The sequence below is a fragment of the Denticeps clupeoides genome, chromosome 9 (assembly GCF_900700375.1).
Source record: "Denticeps clupeoides chromosome 9, fDenClu1.1, whole genome shotgun sequence".
Lineage (NCBI taxonomy): Eukaryota > Metazoa > Chordata > Actinopteri > Clupeiformes > Denticipitidae > Denticeps > Denticeps clupeoides.
In genome coordinates this window covers 22,480,718-22,496,772 of record NC_041715.1, presented here as the reverse complement: position 1 = coordinate 22,496,772, position 16,055 = coordinate 22,480,718, and the positions used below count along the sequence as shown (strand labels likewise).

General features: G+C 41.4%; 1 protein-coding gene across 6 annotated transcripts in view; it reads left to right on the top strand.

Annotated features, from left to right (window-relative positions):
* sema5ba (sema domain, seven thrombospondin repeats (type 1 and type 1-like), transmembrane domain (TM) and short cytoplasmic domain, (semaphorin) 5Ba) overlaps positions 1-16,055 on the top strand; it is a 108,950-nt gene that overhangs the window by 30,162 nt on the left and 62,733 nt on the right. Inside the window, exon 1 of one of the 6 annotated variants that reach the window (XM_028991722.1) lies at positions 14,782-14,823. The exons of the other annotated variants lie outside the window; for them this stretch is intronic. The gene's annotated coding sequence lies outside the window, so the exon portion shown is untranslated. Of the gene's footprint in view, positions 1-14,781; positions 14,824-16,055 lie in introns of those variants that run through there. 6 annotated transcript variants of the gene reach the window in all.

The window sequence follows — 16,055 nt, the reverse complement described above, 5'->3', positions numbered from 1 at the left end:
TCATTACACCAAGAGAGGTAACATCGAGTGCACTCAAAATGATTGGGACTTACCCAGGAACCCGCAGCTACAGGTGACATAACATATAAATACTGACAGTGACCCTAATACTCAGGGGAGGGGGAGAGTGTCATGGTGGCAGAGCCGGCGTGGACGTGACAAACATAATTAATTCATAATTGAAAACCTTGACCAGTTAGAGAATGTTGTTGGGATTAAGGGAACAGCCCTCGTATGTTTCAGATCACATCTGACTGATCGGTATTAGTTTGTGGACATCAATGGTGATTCGTCTTCACATAGTAAAGTAGAGTTTGGTGTTCCTCAAGGTTCTATCCTAGGTCTGTTGCCATTTTCCTTACACATGTTACCTTTAGGTGACGTAATTCGCAAACACTGTATTAGCTTTCATTGCTACGCTGACGACACAGTTGTATTTATCAGCAATGCCAGAAGAGAGAATTGAACAGAATTGAGAATTGTCAGAAGGACATTAGACAGTGGATGCTCTTTAAAGCTCTTTAAAAAGATGGTCCATGCATTTATTACATCAAGGTTAGATTACTGCAATGCATTACTGCCTGGATGCTCTAGTAGGTGCATGAGTAAACTCCAGCTAGTACAGAATGCTGCAGCCAGAGTTCTAACTAGGAAATTTGACCACATCACCCCAGTCTTACAATCACTGCACTGGCTACCCATCAAATTTAGGATTGACTACAAAATCCTACTTTTGACTTAACCTTTAAATAGTCTCATTCTCAATATTTATGACCCGCCATGCCCCCTGCAATCAACAGGTGTGGGGTCACTAATGGAACGGCTTGCCAGTCAGTGTTCGGGACTCAGAATTAGTATCAGTGTTTAAACTGAAAACACATCTGTTTTCTCTGGTCTTCTGTTAAAGTCCCAGACACAGTGTCAATTATTAAGTCCAGTTTGTCACACAGTCACCCTATTAAGACAGTGTAAATTCACCCTAGTTAAGCTGTCCTAGTTAGGGTTCCAGGCCACTGTTGCACAAATATACCACTATTACCACATATTTCAGTATCTGTCGTACAATGCTACCGTCTGCCGCTGCTTCTGTTTGTTTTCTCCGGGACACGGAATCAAGCGCACAGGCAAATGGACCACTAGCATCATAATGGACATATAATGTACACAATGACACTGGACTACACTTTGGACTTCTCCACCTCTACAACTGTAGGACTTTTCTTTTATTGGACAAATCACCAGCCCTGCACTGACACAATTTGCAGGCTCACTCTACCCTGGAAGGGGGTCCCTCTCTGTATCACTCCTTCCCAACGTTTCTTCCTTTTCTTTTTTTCCTCTTTTTTTTTTTTTTTTTTTTTTTTTTTTGTGTGTGTGGAGTTTTTCCTTGTGTGCAGAAGGGTCAAGTGTGGGGGTGTCAACTGTAGGACCTGTCAAAGCCCATTGAGACGTACTGTATGTGATTATGGGTTATATGAGAAATAAATGTTGTTGATATACAGTTGTTTTTGGAGGCTGTATTAATTTTAGTTTAATACAGTCTTTGCGTCCAGTTGTCATTTCAGTCTTTATAAGTCTTAATCACGTTCAGAGGATTGTGACAGTTTGACACAAAAATGTCAAAAATATATTTTTCTTTTGCCATCTTTTACAGTTTTTTTTAATAATTATGGCAACAGTCCTTTTAACATCAGAAATAATATTTGCAATTTTTTTTGGTTTTTCCATTTGTACTGGTTTTGTTTTAGGCTACCTGGTTTCTGATGGAGCAACAGTGTCCAAGGCAGTCTGGCAGGTGGAATAAAACCATGAGCTCAGCTCATCAGTCTGGCTGCATGTGTTCATGTGTGGGACTGGTCACACATTGCACAAGATAAAGATTTAAAAAGCCTTTGACCATGGGCATATCCGGACATTCATGGATATTAAAATCTCCAGCAATAATAAGACTATCGTATTTTGGCATGTATTCAGTCAAGAAGTCAGCAAAGTCATTCACAAAGTCCTTATTGTATTTTGGAGGGCGATAAACCACCGCACACAACACTGTGTGGGAGCAGCCCAGCTCTAACATTCTCACTTCAAAGCTGGGGACTGGTGGTGGTAGAGAGAGCTGCGTACATTTAAAAGGACTTTTTAAAACCATAGCTATTCCTCCTCCTCTGCCCGACATCGGCAGGGAATTAAAATAGCAGTATTTATCGGGAAAAAGTTCAGGAAAGACGCAGCACTCACCAGCACTCAGCCATGTCACGCACACATGCAGAAAATCTAGTCAATATTAAGGTTTAGTCAGGCCAATCGTAACAGCAAGTGACAAGTCTTGTCTTTAGCCATCACAGAAACCTGGCATAGAGACCGCAGGTTCTGCAGAGTCACCCAATGCCAGTGGGGATGAGGAGAAACTGGTTTGCACGAGAAGAGGTGCTGCCAGGATCTCCGATAGGAGTTATATACTTAACAAAAAAAGGTGAAATAAGTGAAAACATGTTTTATATTCTAGTTTCTTTGCTCTGATTACTGCTTTGCACATTCTTGGCATGCTCTCGATGAGCTTCAAGAGGTCGTCACCTGAAATGGTTCTTCAACAGTCTTGAAGGAGTTCCCAGAGGTGTTTAGCACTTGTTGGTCCAGTTCACCCCAAACCATCTGGATTGGGTTCAGGTCCGGTGACTGTGGAGGCCAGGTCTCCACTTTTTGTTAAGTCCATACCTCCACATTCATAGTTTTGATGCCTTCAGTGAGAATCTACCAACGTAAATGGTCATGAAAATAAAGAAAACACATTGAATGAGAAGGTGTCCAGACTTTTGGCCTGTAATCTTCTCGCCAGTAAAGTAGAAAAGGCCAGCACGTCCTTTTAAGGGGCAGACAGCGAAGGAAGTGAGGAGAAAACCCCAAACAATGCCCCAAGCAGGTTGGACTACTCTTTTCCCCAAAAATTCTGACAACAAATATCTCAGTCCAGTAGTCAAGAAGTGCGAAGCCAGAATATATTAATAATATTAGCGGAAGACTGCTGACATCGGTCACACAATGGAATGACACCCTCATAGATCTGTGCCAACTGCACCTTAGTGTAATATGAACGGTGTAAGATCTTAAACTGTATGAGGCCAAGTCTAGCACAAACAGATGGTCCATGAACTCGCAGCAGAACCTCCTACCAAATCTCATCAGGAATTTCCAGTCCTTTCTCCCAAAGTGGGAATTAGCGCTTAAATGAAAAATGTTATCATAAATATAAGAAACCGAACCTTTCAGAGATGGATTAGTTGGTTTAAGAAGGTCAGCTTAAACAGAGTCTGGGAAATGAGATTGGGAAATGTGGGAAAAGTATGATGAGCATAGCTACGCACCTGCAAGTATCTAAAGAAATTATGCTGAGGAAGAGAATATTTATGAAGCAGTTGTAAGAAAGAGGCTAAATGGTTAAAACAGTGAATGCCAGCTTTTGACCACATAGAGAACAGATCATCAACCAAAGTATAAGTGGAAGACCGATAAGGAGAGTGCACTAAAGCTTTCAGAGATACTGGTTTGACCAAATTCACATCTATTGCAACCAATTCATTTGAGGATATGATGCTTCGTACTGTAGCCAATATTTGAGGATCCTAATATTAGGTGCCCAATAATAAAACCTAAAATGTGGTAAGGCTAACCCACCAAGTTGTCTTGGCCTTTGTAAATACTGTCTATGTAGTCTTGGAACCTTCTTATTTTAAATAAACTCTCTGAAAAAAATGACAGACGTGGTATTCATTTTCACCATATTAACACGTGCAGTCAGAGACAGATTAAGAATGGACCACCGTTTACAATCCTCTCGAACCTTAGACAGTAAGGAACCAAAAGCCTTTAAAAGATCCTCAAAAACAGACACCAAGATATGTAAAGTTATGATAGGCAATTTTAAAGAGGGTAATTCTTTACAGCAGTATTAATGGAAAACAATTCACTTTTATTCAAATTCAGTTTAGAACCAGAAATCAGAGAGAATGATTGTAGGGTAATAAGAGCAGCAGGGATTGAGACTGGTAAGTTAGAGATATATAACAAGAGATGATCTGTGAAGTGAAGTGACTGTCACTTGTGATACACAGCAGCACAGCACACGGTGTACACAGTGAAATTTGTCCTCTGAATTTAACCTTCACCCTGAGTGAGCAGTGGGCAGCCATGACAGGCGCCCAGGGAGCTGTGAGTGGGGACGGTGCTTTGCTCAGTGGCACCTCAGTGGATCGGGATTCGAACAGTCAACCTTATGATTATGGTGCTGCTTCCTTAACCGCTAGGCCACCACTGCCCCATCTGCATAAAGGGACACTCTGACCTCCTGCCCATTCCTAATTCCAGTAATCATAAATTGTAAATTCCCCATTGTGGATCTAAAGGATCATCTCATCTTATCTAGCCTAGTGGGTAACACCTTCGTCCTATGAACAAGACAAGGCAATGGTGGCCTAGTGGTTAAGGAAGCGCCCCCGTAATCAGAAGGTTGCCAGTTCGAATCCCGATCCACCAATGAGGTGCCACTGAGCAAAGCACCGTCCCCACACACTGCTCCCTGGGTGCCTGTCATGGCTGCCTGTCATGGTTGCCCACTGTGTTAAAAGCAGGGTGATGGGTTTAAAGCAGAGGACACATTTCACTGTGTGCACCATGTGCTGTGGTGCTGTGTATCACAAGTGACAATCACTTCACTTTAATAATTTCACCCAGGTTCAAACCCCACTTACTACCATTGTGTTCCTGAGCAAGACACTTAACCCTAAATTGCTCCAGGAGGGGACTGTCCCTGGATAAATGGATAAATGCTGTAAATGTTAATCTTATATAATCTTAATCTGAGTGGAAATAAAAAAGGTTCAACTGCAAGCGCAAATAATAATGGGACCCTGCCTAGTCAAATGAAAGAGGCGAAAATATCCAGATTGATTTGTTCTAACAGATGTAAAGTATCCTAATCCATGAAATGGATTTTAAAAACAAATCTCCCCAGTGTATGAAAAAGATAGGGCCATTCCACTCTATCAAAAGCCTTTTCAGCATCCAGTGATATGAGGGCCTTGTGAGCTTTGGGATCTGGAGCGTTATAAATGATGATCAGAGGAGTAAAGAGACATCTAGAATTCCTTAAAGGCTTTTTTAATTTCCAGGTGATCAGAAGTTTTGCCCGAGACTGTATGAATCTGTAGTATTTGACTGGTTGCTGCTGTCTGACGTATGTGGTGTGTCAATAACTTGCTGGCCTTGTCTCCATGTTCATAATAATTAGATCTGTATTGAAGCATCATTTCTGTAGCTTGATGTGTCATAAGAGCAACATACTCTGCTTGCACAGAGAGACGCTCCTTGTATAAGTTTGGGGATTGATTGATGGCGTATTCATTATCCAAATGAGAAATACGCTGCAACAACTTAATCTGTTTGCGCTTTCAACGTTTTTTTCTCAGGAAGAGATAATGTCCCCCCCTTATATAAACCTTCCGGGTTTCCCACATTAGATACGCTGATATATCTGGGGGTTTATTCAAGCTAACAAATAAAACAATCTGTCGTGAAATTAGTTTATTAAACTTTTCTTAAGCCAGTAATTGAAGTCACCTCCTAATATTTACATTTACATGTAAGGCATTTGGCAGATGCCCTTAACCAGAGCGACTTACAACGTGCTTTCATGTTACCATCGATGAAGTGATCAATTTTATTCACTCTGTTGTAGTTTCTATACGGAAGTCAGACAATAAGAAGGTTACAAGTTCATCTAAATATTCTCTAAAGAGGAAGCTGCCGTTTGAAAATACTCAGTGACTGAGCTGTTCTGACCTCAAGGGGACGTTCATTCCACCACTGAGGTGGAACATAAGATAATGTGTAGACAGATTGGGAATCATTGAAAAGAGAGGTTTGAAGAAACCCTCATCCTCGTAATTGGCGGCATATATATATCAGAGCCACACAAGTATTATGAATTTGGCCAGTAATAATATCAAATCTCCCATTAGGATCAAATACTACACTTGTATGAACTAAAGGAACAGATTTATGCAGTAGAATGGCTACTCCTCAAGTTTTATTGATCCAACCCTTCTTAAGTCTGAAATGGTCTGAGGGTTTAAGATGTGTTTCTTGTAAAAATATTACATGGGGACCTACTTGATGTAGATAATCAAAAATCTTACTATGTTTTATAGGATTGTAATGTTCCCTCTCCCCCACCTGGCATCGATACAGAATTAGCCTTGGTCATAATAAAAAAAGTTAAAATGACATCATAAAGCAAAAAGAAAGAATAAATAACTGAAATAAAAAATCTAGCAGAAGCCTCTCCCAAAACTGGAGGCGCGCCACCCATCCCATAACACACCTTTGTGGCAGGCCCATGGATGGTGCAAGTAACCAACTGCCAATCACTTAAAGACAGTCCTAATTAAGAGTGACAAACTGTTAATTCAATAACCGCGCACAAAAATACATATATTAAAAATGACCCTTAATAACAAATTACACTAACCGTCTGTAAGAAAACAGGATTAGTAACCGAAACATAAACCTACAACTTGAAGACATTGGCTATATAAATTTTAATATTTCTAAAGGTAAAACAAAAAACAAGATCAATGTTATAGCTCTATTAGAGTACATAATCAGATCTTGGTGTACAAAGAAGTACAAAAGAACATAAAGCTCACCTTGAAGGAAAATTTGAGTACAATAGTGAAAGTTAAGTGAATGTCATTGTGAAACACATCACAGCACATGGTGCACACCATGAAATGTGTCCTCTGCTTTTAACCATAATCCTTGGTGAGCAGTGGGCAGCCATAACAGGCGCGGGAGCAGTGTGTGGGGACGGTGCTTTTGCTTAGCAGTACCTTGGTGAATTGGAATTCGAACTGGCAACATTCTGATAATGGGGCCGCTTCCTTAACCACTAGGCCACCACTGCCCAACACCGGGAACATGTATTTCTATGTTAACTACCAGCAACAATGGCAAGTTAACTAATTAGCTAGAGGGAGTCTGAAACCACCACCTTTTTCACATTCTTCTCAATAAAATCCAGGGCCAAAGCGAGATCCTCAAATCTGTGGGTCTGTTCGTTGGCCAGTATAATACGCAGTGTAGCCAGGTAGAGAAGTCCAAACTTCACATTCAGGCAGCAGTGGAGCTCCTTCTACACGTTAGAGAATGTCGCTCTTTTCTTCGCCACTGTCGCTGTAAAGTCGGGGAAAATTGCTCTTTGCACGATCTGGTTCCAGACCTGGAACAGGTTCACTCTAAAAATGAGTAGACGCGGAGGTTCGCCATCTTTGGGCCTGGGATGTAAAGTATGCTGGGCACGATCCAGTACAGGTTTATCACCTAGTCAGTGGGGCAGTGGTGGCCTAGCGGTTAAGGAAGTGGCCCTGTAATCAGAAGGTTGCCAGTTCGATTCCCGATCTGCCAAGATGCCACTGAGGTGCCACTGAGTAAAGCACCGTCCCCACACACTGCTCCCCGGGCGCCTGTCAAGGCTACTCAGGGTGAACAGTGGACAGATTTCACTGTGTGCACCATGTGCTGTCTGCTGTGTATCACAAGTGACAATCACTTCAGGTCCTGCAGGAAATGGGCCACAAAATCCGTTGATTGTGGCAGGTTGTGGCATTCCCACCAAGTGAACATTCCATCTGGAGCTAACATGCTAACATTAGCTTTATCTCCCTTCAGACAGTTTCCGAAATAATGGAGTTAAATTTGTCAGTGAATGCCAGGATGTCTGTTCGCATTTCATCCATCATTTGTTTCATACTCAGCAGCAGACTTTCGTTAGCCTCGACTGGAGTAACATCCAACTCAGGAGAGTGGCAATCTTTACTGCGGCCTGACTTAGACGACTCGTTTTTTTTCTGCGGTTAGCCATTGTGCCATACATTCAAAAGTTAAAAAAAAAACTGAGAAATTTTGCCACTAACAGAGAGCAAATCAAGTGCACTTAAAATATTATATAAAAATTCGCCCTTCTGAGGAGCTGCTGGAACACACGTCTACATCCTCCTGTCTCCGCAGCGCCCCCCGTGCCCATGAGAGTCTGGAGACAGTCCAGAGGTGTAAATGGCAAGGACTTACTAACCAATACAGCAACACCCGAAGTTGCAAAAACCTGCCCGACCTCTCTGAAGCTTAACATTGTCTTTATCCTCTAAATGATTCTCCTGCAGGAAAGCAATAGAAGACAAAAATGACAAAATCCCCACTCTTTTAGTTGTTTTTTCAAGCCCACATTAATCCCAGGAGCAGCTCTTAATTGGGAATAAGAGCTCATGTGATAAGATAATAAAGCATTACCCCAATCAGAGGCACCAGACATCCAAAATACAAATTAAGGCATACATGTGTGTCCTGAGCTAAACAGTAAAGATTTACTTTACTTTATTTAGCAGACTCTTTTATCCAAAGCGACTTACAGGAGGAAGACACCAGCAATTCTCGTTCGATTTCTATAGAATATTGAGTTTACAAACTAAGAGCCCTGATAAGGCTCAACTTGTCAGCAAAGAGCACGCTCAGAGATTGTTAAGTGCTAGATGAAGAAAAAATTATAATGTTTATCTATATTTTTGTATTGTTTTTTGTGCAATGTGTCTCGGCTAGTCGTGTGGAGGAGGGCAGGTTGTCCCACCAGCCAGGGACAACAACGGAGAACAGAGATGATTGGAATCGGAGACCCCGTGAAGAAGGAATTTTTAGTCTCCTTTCGTTTGCAGATCTGAGAGAGCGTGCAGGGGTGTAGCTAGGTAGTAGTGTGTTGATGTAGGAGGGCGCAGTTCCATTTACAGCCCTGTAGGCAAGCATCAAGGATTTGAACTCAATGCGAGCAGCTACCGGGAGCCAGTGGAGGGAGGTAAGAAGAGGTGTAACATGGGTGTATTTTGGCTGATTGAAGATGAGACGGGCTGCCATATTTTGGATCATCTGGAGTGGTTTTATGGTGACTGCAGAGGCTCCAGCCAGGAGAGAGTTACAGTAGTCGAGTTTGGAGATGACCATGGCCTGGACGAGGAGCTGCGTAGCCTGTTACGGGAGAAAAGGCCGAATCTTGCGAATGTTGTAGAGAGTGAACCTGCAGGATCTGGAGTGGAGATCATAGCAGCGTGATGGTTCAAACTCAGTTTGTCATCGATCCAGACGCCGTGAGTGTTAACAGTAGTGAGCCAATTTGAATTGAAAGGTTTTGCTGAGGGGAGTTGTTGCCCGGAAGGATCAGAATCTCGGTTTTGGATAGGTTGAGTTGGAGTTGTCGCTCAGACATCCATGCCGATATGTCTGAGAGGCAGGCCGAAATTTTTGTTGCTATAGTAGCATCTTCTGGTCGGAATGACAAATAGTGCTGGGTGTCATCTGTGTAAGAGTGATAAGAGAAGCCATATGATTGGATTATGTGACCAAGTGAGCGAGTGTATATTGAGAATATGGTGGGCAATAAAGGTCTTTCTGTACACCGTACATAATTATGTATTTGCCCACAGTTTAGAAATAAGTGCACTCCAATACAATCATCACATTGCTGTATGTCAGTTGTATTAGCTTGGAGGTTATTCAAAATGTAATATTCAGGGAGCGGTTGCATTAGGAGAAAATCCAAGGAGTAAAGGACCTTCTCAAGAGGTATTTGGGTGTGCATTCAGCAGAACCGGAGTACTATATAAATATTTAGACCGTGTGTGCTGCACAGCAGGATGAAAGCTGCTGACTACCTTACTGACTGGTACTGCTGAATGATTCCGAGCCTGGAATTCCCTGGCTGATCTGCTTTTTGGCTGATGGCATCAGGGATACCACCTGCAGCCATTGAGCACAAATGATGCTCAGACAGACATTTTATTTCCACTCCCTTCCACTCTCCCTTATATAAGGTCTACAAACAAAACAGGATTTAAATTGTGCTTGCTTGTTTTTTCCTCTGCGTCATTTCTTTGTAATGATTTTATTTTCTGCCTGAACATCTTTTTATATTTTCACACTTTTTAACCATTTTGATGTGTTGATCTGTGAATACTTTTTAACAAAATAGACCTAATGATGTGGTCCTCATAAACCTTTACAGTGGGGGGGAATTATTCATGCCCTTGCTAATTTTGTAAGTTGGCTCTCTAACAAAGAAATTATCGATCCATATGGAAGGTTTATTTGAAACGTGAGAGACGGAGCAATAAAAAAACAATCCAAAATAATTCATTTTGAAATAGTTATAAATTAATTAGCATTTTCAAGAATGAAATAAATATTTGACTCCCTATCAGTCAGCAAGATTTCTGTGTCCCAGCTGTATTTTATAGGCGGTGGTAGTAGCCTAGTGGGTAACACGCTCTCCTATAAACCAGAAGACCCAGGTTCAAATCCCACTTACTAATATTTTGTCCCTGAGCAAGACACTTAACCCTTATTTGCTCCGGGGGGGACTGTCCCTGTAACTACTGAATGCAAGTTGCTCTGGATATCTGGACATCTGATAAATGCTCTAAATGTAAATGTTATACAGGTAAGGAGTTGACATTGGGATCTTCTCATCCTGTTACCTTTATAATATCTAATTACCTGTCAATCTAACCAGATTCAAAACTCTGCAATATGGCCAAGTCCAAAGAGCTTTCCAAGGATGTTAGGGACAAGATTGTGGACCTACACAAGACTGAAATGGGCTACAAGACCATCGCCAAGTAGCTGGGTGAGAAGGTGACACAATTTGTGTGATTATTCACAAAATGGAAGAACAATAAAATTACGGTCAATCTCCCTTGGCCTGGAGCTCTACACAAGATCTCACCTCATGGAGTTTCAATGATAATGAGAACGATGTGGAACATGCCCAGAACTACTCGGGAGGAATGACATTTCCTCCCAAAATGAGAACGGTGTGGAACCAGCCCAGAACTACTCGGGAGGAATGATATTTCCTCCCAAAATGAGAACGGTGTGGAACCAGCCCAGAACTACTCGGGAGGAATGATATTTCCTCCCAAAATGAGAACGGTGTGGAACCAGCCCAGAACTACTCGGGAGGAATGACATTTCCTCCCAAAATGAGAACGGTGTGGAACCAGCCCAGAACTACTCGGGAGGAATGATATTTCCTCCCAAAATGAGAACGGTGTGGAACCAGCCCAGAACTACTCGAGAGGAAATGTCATTCCAGAGTTTTGAATCTGGTTAGATTGACAGGTAATTAGATATTATAAAGGTAACAGGATGAGAAGATCCCAATGTCAACTCCTTACCTGTATAACATTTACATTTAGAGCATTTATCAGATGTCCAGATATCCAGAGCAACTTGCATTCAGTAGTTACAGGGACAGTCCCCCCCGGAGCAAATAAGGGTTAAGTGTCTTGCTCAGGGACAAAATATTAGTAAGTGGGATTTGAACCTGGGTCTTCTGGTTTATAGGAGAGCGTGTTACCCACTAGGCTACTACCACCGCCTATAAAATACAGCTGGGACACAGAAATCTTGCTGACTGATAGGGAGTCAAATATTTATTTCATTCTTGAAAATGCTAATTAATTTATAACTATTTCAAAATGAATTATTTTGGATTGTTTTTTTATTGCTCCGTCTCTCACGTTTCAAATAAACCTTCCATATGGATCGATAATTTCTTTGTTAGAGAGCCAACTTACAAAATTAGCAAGGGCATGAATAATTCCCCCCCACTGTAAAGGTTTATGAGGACCACATCATTAGGTCTATTTTGTTAAAAAGTATTCACAGATCAACACATCAAAATGGTTAAAAAGTGTGAAAATATAAAAAGATGTTCAGGCAGAAAATAAAATCATTATCATTGAAACTGCTGCATTTTGTATGAGTTGTAGAGGTCGGATGGTACATAGAGGTAGACCAGCTAGAAGGGAGTTGCAGTAGTCCAGTCTTGAGATTACTAAGGACTGAACCAGTAGTTGGGTGACCTGGGTTGACAGATAAGGGCGGATTCGTCTGATATTGTAGAGAATGAATCTACATGAGCGGGAAAGATTGCTGATGTGAGTCTTGACAATGATTTCAAGGCAGCTGGGACCATAGGCAACACAGTACACCATGAAGGACTGAATCCTGGTGAAGAAAGCAGATGTACAGGTTTACCACTGAATATCTAATTGATTTAGAGTTGGACTGGGTGAAAAGTGTTGTGGTCAGATGAGCTCTTAGCATCAACTCAACTCACCGTGTTTGGAGGAGGAGGAGGAATGCTGCCTATGACTCCAAGAACACAGTCCCCACATTCAAACATCGAGGTGGATATTATGCTTCTGGGTTTTTTTTTTTTTTGTAATACACGTCCCCCCAGAATTCATTAGAGTCTCAATGCAGAGGGGAGTGAATAAGGTGGCCACTATTCATGGGGCCAATGTGGGGTCTAAGGTTGCAGTCAGGGACAGGGCCTGGGGGAGGGGCAGGGCCTGGGCCGGGGTGGTGGCCGGTCTGGGGGGCTGGGGGGGATCATGCACTTGGGCTGTCATTCATAGTTGTAGTGATCGATTTCATGCTGGCACTTTGAAGATACTTTGGTGGCACCCAGTTGCTTTGTGCTTTGGCTCTTTAGGCACTCTCCGATGATTTATCCATGTTGTGGACTGTGAGTGCTAAATTGCCCTTTTTCTGCACAGAGAATTGTTCCACCATTGTGATAAACTCCATGCAGCATGTACCACTTTCAGTGGAGACACAAGATTGGGGGACGGGCTTACCTAACTGTGTTTTCTTTGTCTTGGGATTCCATGATTACCATGGTTGTATGCATCTGTTATAATTAGAATAAATGTATCCATGTTCAGTCCTTGTTCGTTCCTCCATCACGTCCTCATGACCACACTGGTTCCCTCTCTTGGATCAACATTCTTGTTGTTCTTGTTCTCTTGAGTTGTGCCGAGAAGCACAGCGAGGTTTAGGGATGGTGACTAGAGTGAGGCGCATGGCGAAGATGAGACTCGATGGATGTCGCCCTGGAGTTTCTGTACTGGGTCCATTTTGGACAAGTGGTTTATTTAACACTGAGGGTCAGAATAGGACCATTTTCTCAGATGTTGCTGTGCTGTTCATCTGGTGGCCATTACAGTCCTTTACAATATGCTTCTCTCGGGTACGCACAGCATATTTTCATCTACAGTATAATCATAATATCTCAATATTGCACAAAGAGGTCATATTTCAGTAAATATTATCACTGTTGAAACCGTAGAGGTTTCTGGGGCATTGTGTGTGGGAGACATACACTAAAAAACTTTAGAACGCTCTTTGAAGGAATGCCAATAGACTTCAGCAGCCAACAGTCCATGGAAAGAGATGAACTTTGATGAATTTTGTGTCGTTATTTGCATGTGTACATTTTTGGGGCATTTTACACCAAGAAAGTGAAAACATTCCCCTAAATCTACCACATGGAGAAGGCATGTGATGAGAAATGTACCTCAGCTCATTTGAAGATATTGTGATTTTGGGTTAACATTCAGTGGCAGATGGCTATGTTTGTCCATGCGTGAGACTGTCTGCAGTTTAACATTTCCCATTTCCCAGTCACTATTGATTGTGTGTTGTGTAATTTTAATATAGCTCTGTGTACCTGAAGATGTGATCTTTATCAAAGTGGTGGCACTTTAAGGGCCTGTACAACCTTTGTCTTGGTCTCTTTGTAAAGGTTCAAGGACCACTATTTGAGCAAAATGCCTGTGTGATGCAGGCCGGAGCGACAATATAATCACAATTATAATCATAATATCATTACTACCAACAGAACACAAACATACATACACACTCACACACTCTGCTCATTGCAGTGCAATGAATAAATTATACTCCCCATTTGTTGCTACATGCAGTCAATACACATGTATAGGTTTAATGCTCAGCAGAGATGGGTAGAGTAGCCAAAAAAGTAACCTTAATATAAAGTACAAGTAAAAAAGTACTCATCCAAAAAATGACTCAAGTAAGAGTACAAAAATATGTAGAGATTAGACTACTCAGGTACTGGATTGTAATATTTTTTTTCTAGAAACAATACATTCAGACAGAAAAAATATAAATGTGTTAATTCTGGTATTTCCTAATAATAGTAATAATAATAATAATTACTTTTTTTAAGTATTAATGGGATTAATCTGAGGTACAAAATATATATGTTATAGATACTTCTTATGCTACAACTTCTATATGTTAATGTTATGTGTTAGCATTGCTCTATTAAATATTAATTCAAGAATAAAAAGACAATGAGCCAATTACAAATACTATTTAAACTGCATTACAGCAATACTAAAAAAGTCATTTCAAATGTAAATAATTTGCATTAAATAAAATTCACTTTACATTAAATAGCATTAAAGCATTTCAAATAATCCTATCATCTCAAGCATTTCACTTACTACATTGCACTACAAAAGTCCAGTTTGGTCAGAATTATAACATCTCTCATTGCATCTGCATTGCATTGAACAGAAAAATTTAATTTCTTCCATACACATGACAGTACACATTTTGAATCCAACAAAGTTTACCTTTGGTTAAATGAATGCAGCACAAACTGGGCAACAAAACTCATGCAGTGGAAACCAGAACAAATTAGATTTTAATTAAGCGCTCCCTGTGCACAACTACGGCATCAGCAACAAGATAAGATTCAATACAATAACAACATTTATTTCTAATATCGCCCATAATCACATGTATGTCTCAATGGTTTTTCCAGGCTCTACAGTTGACACCCCCCACACTTCTGTGAACAAAAAAGAAGAGGGGAAAAAAAAGGAGAGACACAGAGAGGGTCCCCCTTCCAGGGTAGGGTGAGCCTGCAATTCAAAGTGAAGTGATTGTCACTTGTGATACACAGCAGCAGTGTGGGGAGCAGTGTGTGGGGACGGTGCTTTGCTCAGTGGCACCTCAGTAGCACCTTGGCAGATCGGGCTTCAAACCGGCAACCTTCTGATCATGGGGCCGCTTCCTTAACCGCTAGGCCACAACTGCCGAATTGGTCTAAGTGCAGGTTTGGTAGTGATTTGTCCAAGAAAATAAGTCCAACAGGTGTAGTGGTAGGAAAGTCCCAACTGGACAGGGCAGAATAGGTTTTGAACCTCCCTCAAGCTTTAGCCATTACGGTGGTGGTGGCTGTAGTGAACCTCTGGTACCTTTCATGCTATGTTGTCTTGTCAGCAGCTTTAGAATTTAACACTGTCTATGCTTGACCAGGTGACCTGTGTAATTAAGTGGACATAGTCTGGGATTTTATCAGAAAAGAGAGGAGTAAACAGATTTGTTTTTAGTTTAGATTTAAATACTGAGGCTATATCTGAATCCTGAACACTGGCTGGCAAGCCGTTCCACAATTGCGGAGCTCAGTAAGAGGAAGAGTTGCTCCCAGCTGTGACCTTCTGTACTTTAGGTATCAGCAGTGAGCCCGCACCTTTGAACACAGGGGTCGTGGCGCACTGTAAATAACTAAACGTTTACTCAGGTAAGACCCCAAATATAATGGGTAGCCAGTGCAGTGATTGTAGGACCAGAGTGATTTGGTTGTAGTTAGAACTCTGGCTGAACTAGCTGAAGTTTACTCATGCACCCACTAGAACATCCAGACAGTAATGCGTTGCAGTAATCTAACCTTGATGTAATGAAGGACGAATCTTTTTTGCATTGTGCAATGAGATTATATTTCTTATCTTTGCAATTTTTCTAAGGTGAAAGAATGCTATCGATACTCATGTAGATAATGAGAGACCTGCATCAATGAGGACACCTAAATCCTTTACTTCAGTACTTGGTGAGATAGAAAGGCTATCCAGAGTTATGATCTACTGCTCACGTGCATGAGGAACAAGTACAAGAGCTTTTGTCTTATCAGGGTTTAACAGAAGAAAGTTGGTGAGCATCCACTGTCTAATGTCCTTCAGACAATTCTCTATTCTCTGTTCAGATACTGTCTGTTGTCTGGGCCTGGCATTGCTGATTAATACAATTGTGTGTCATCGGCATAGCAATGAAAATTAATACAGTGTTTACAGACAACGTGACCA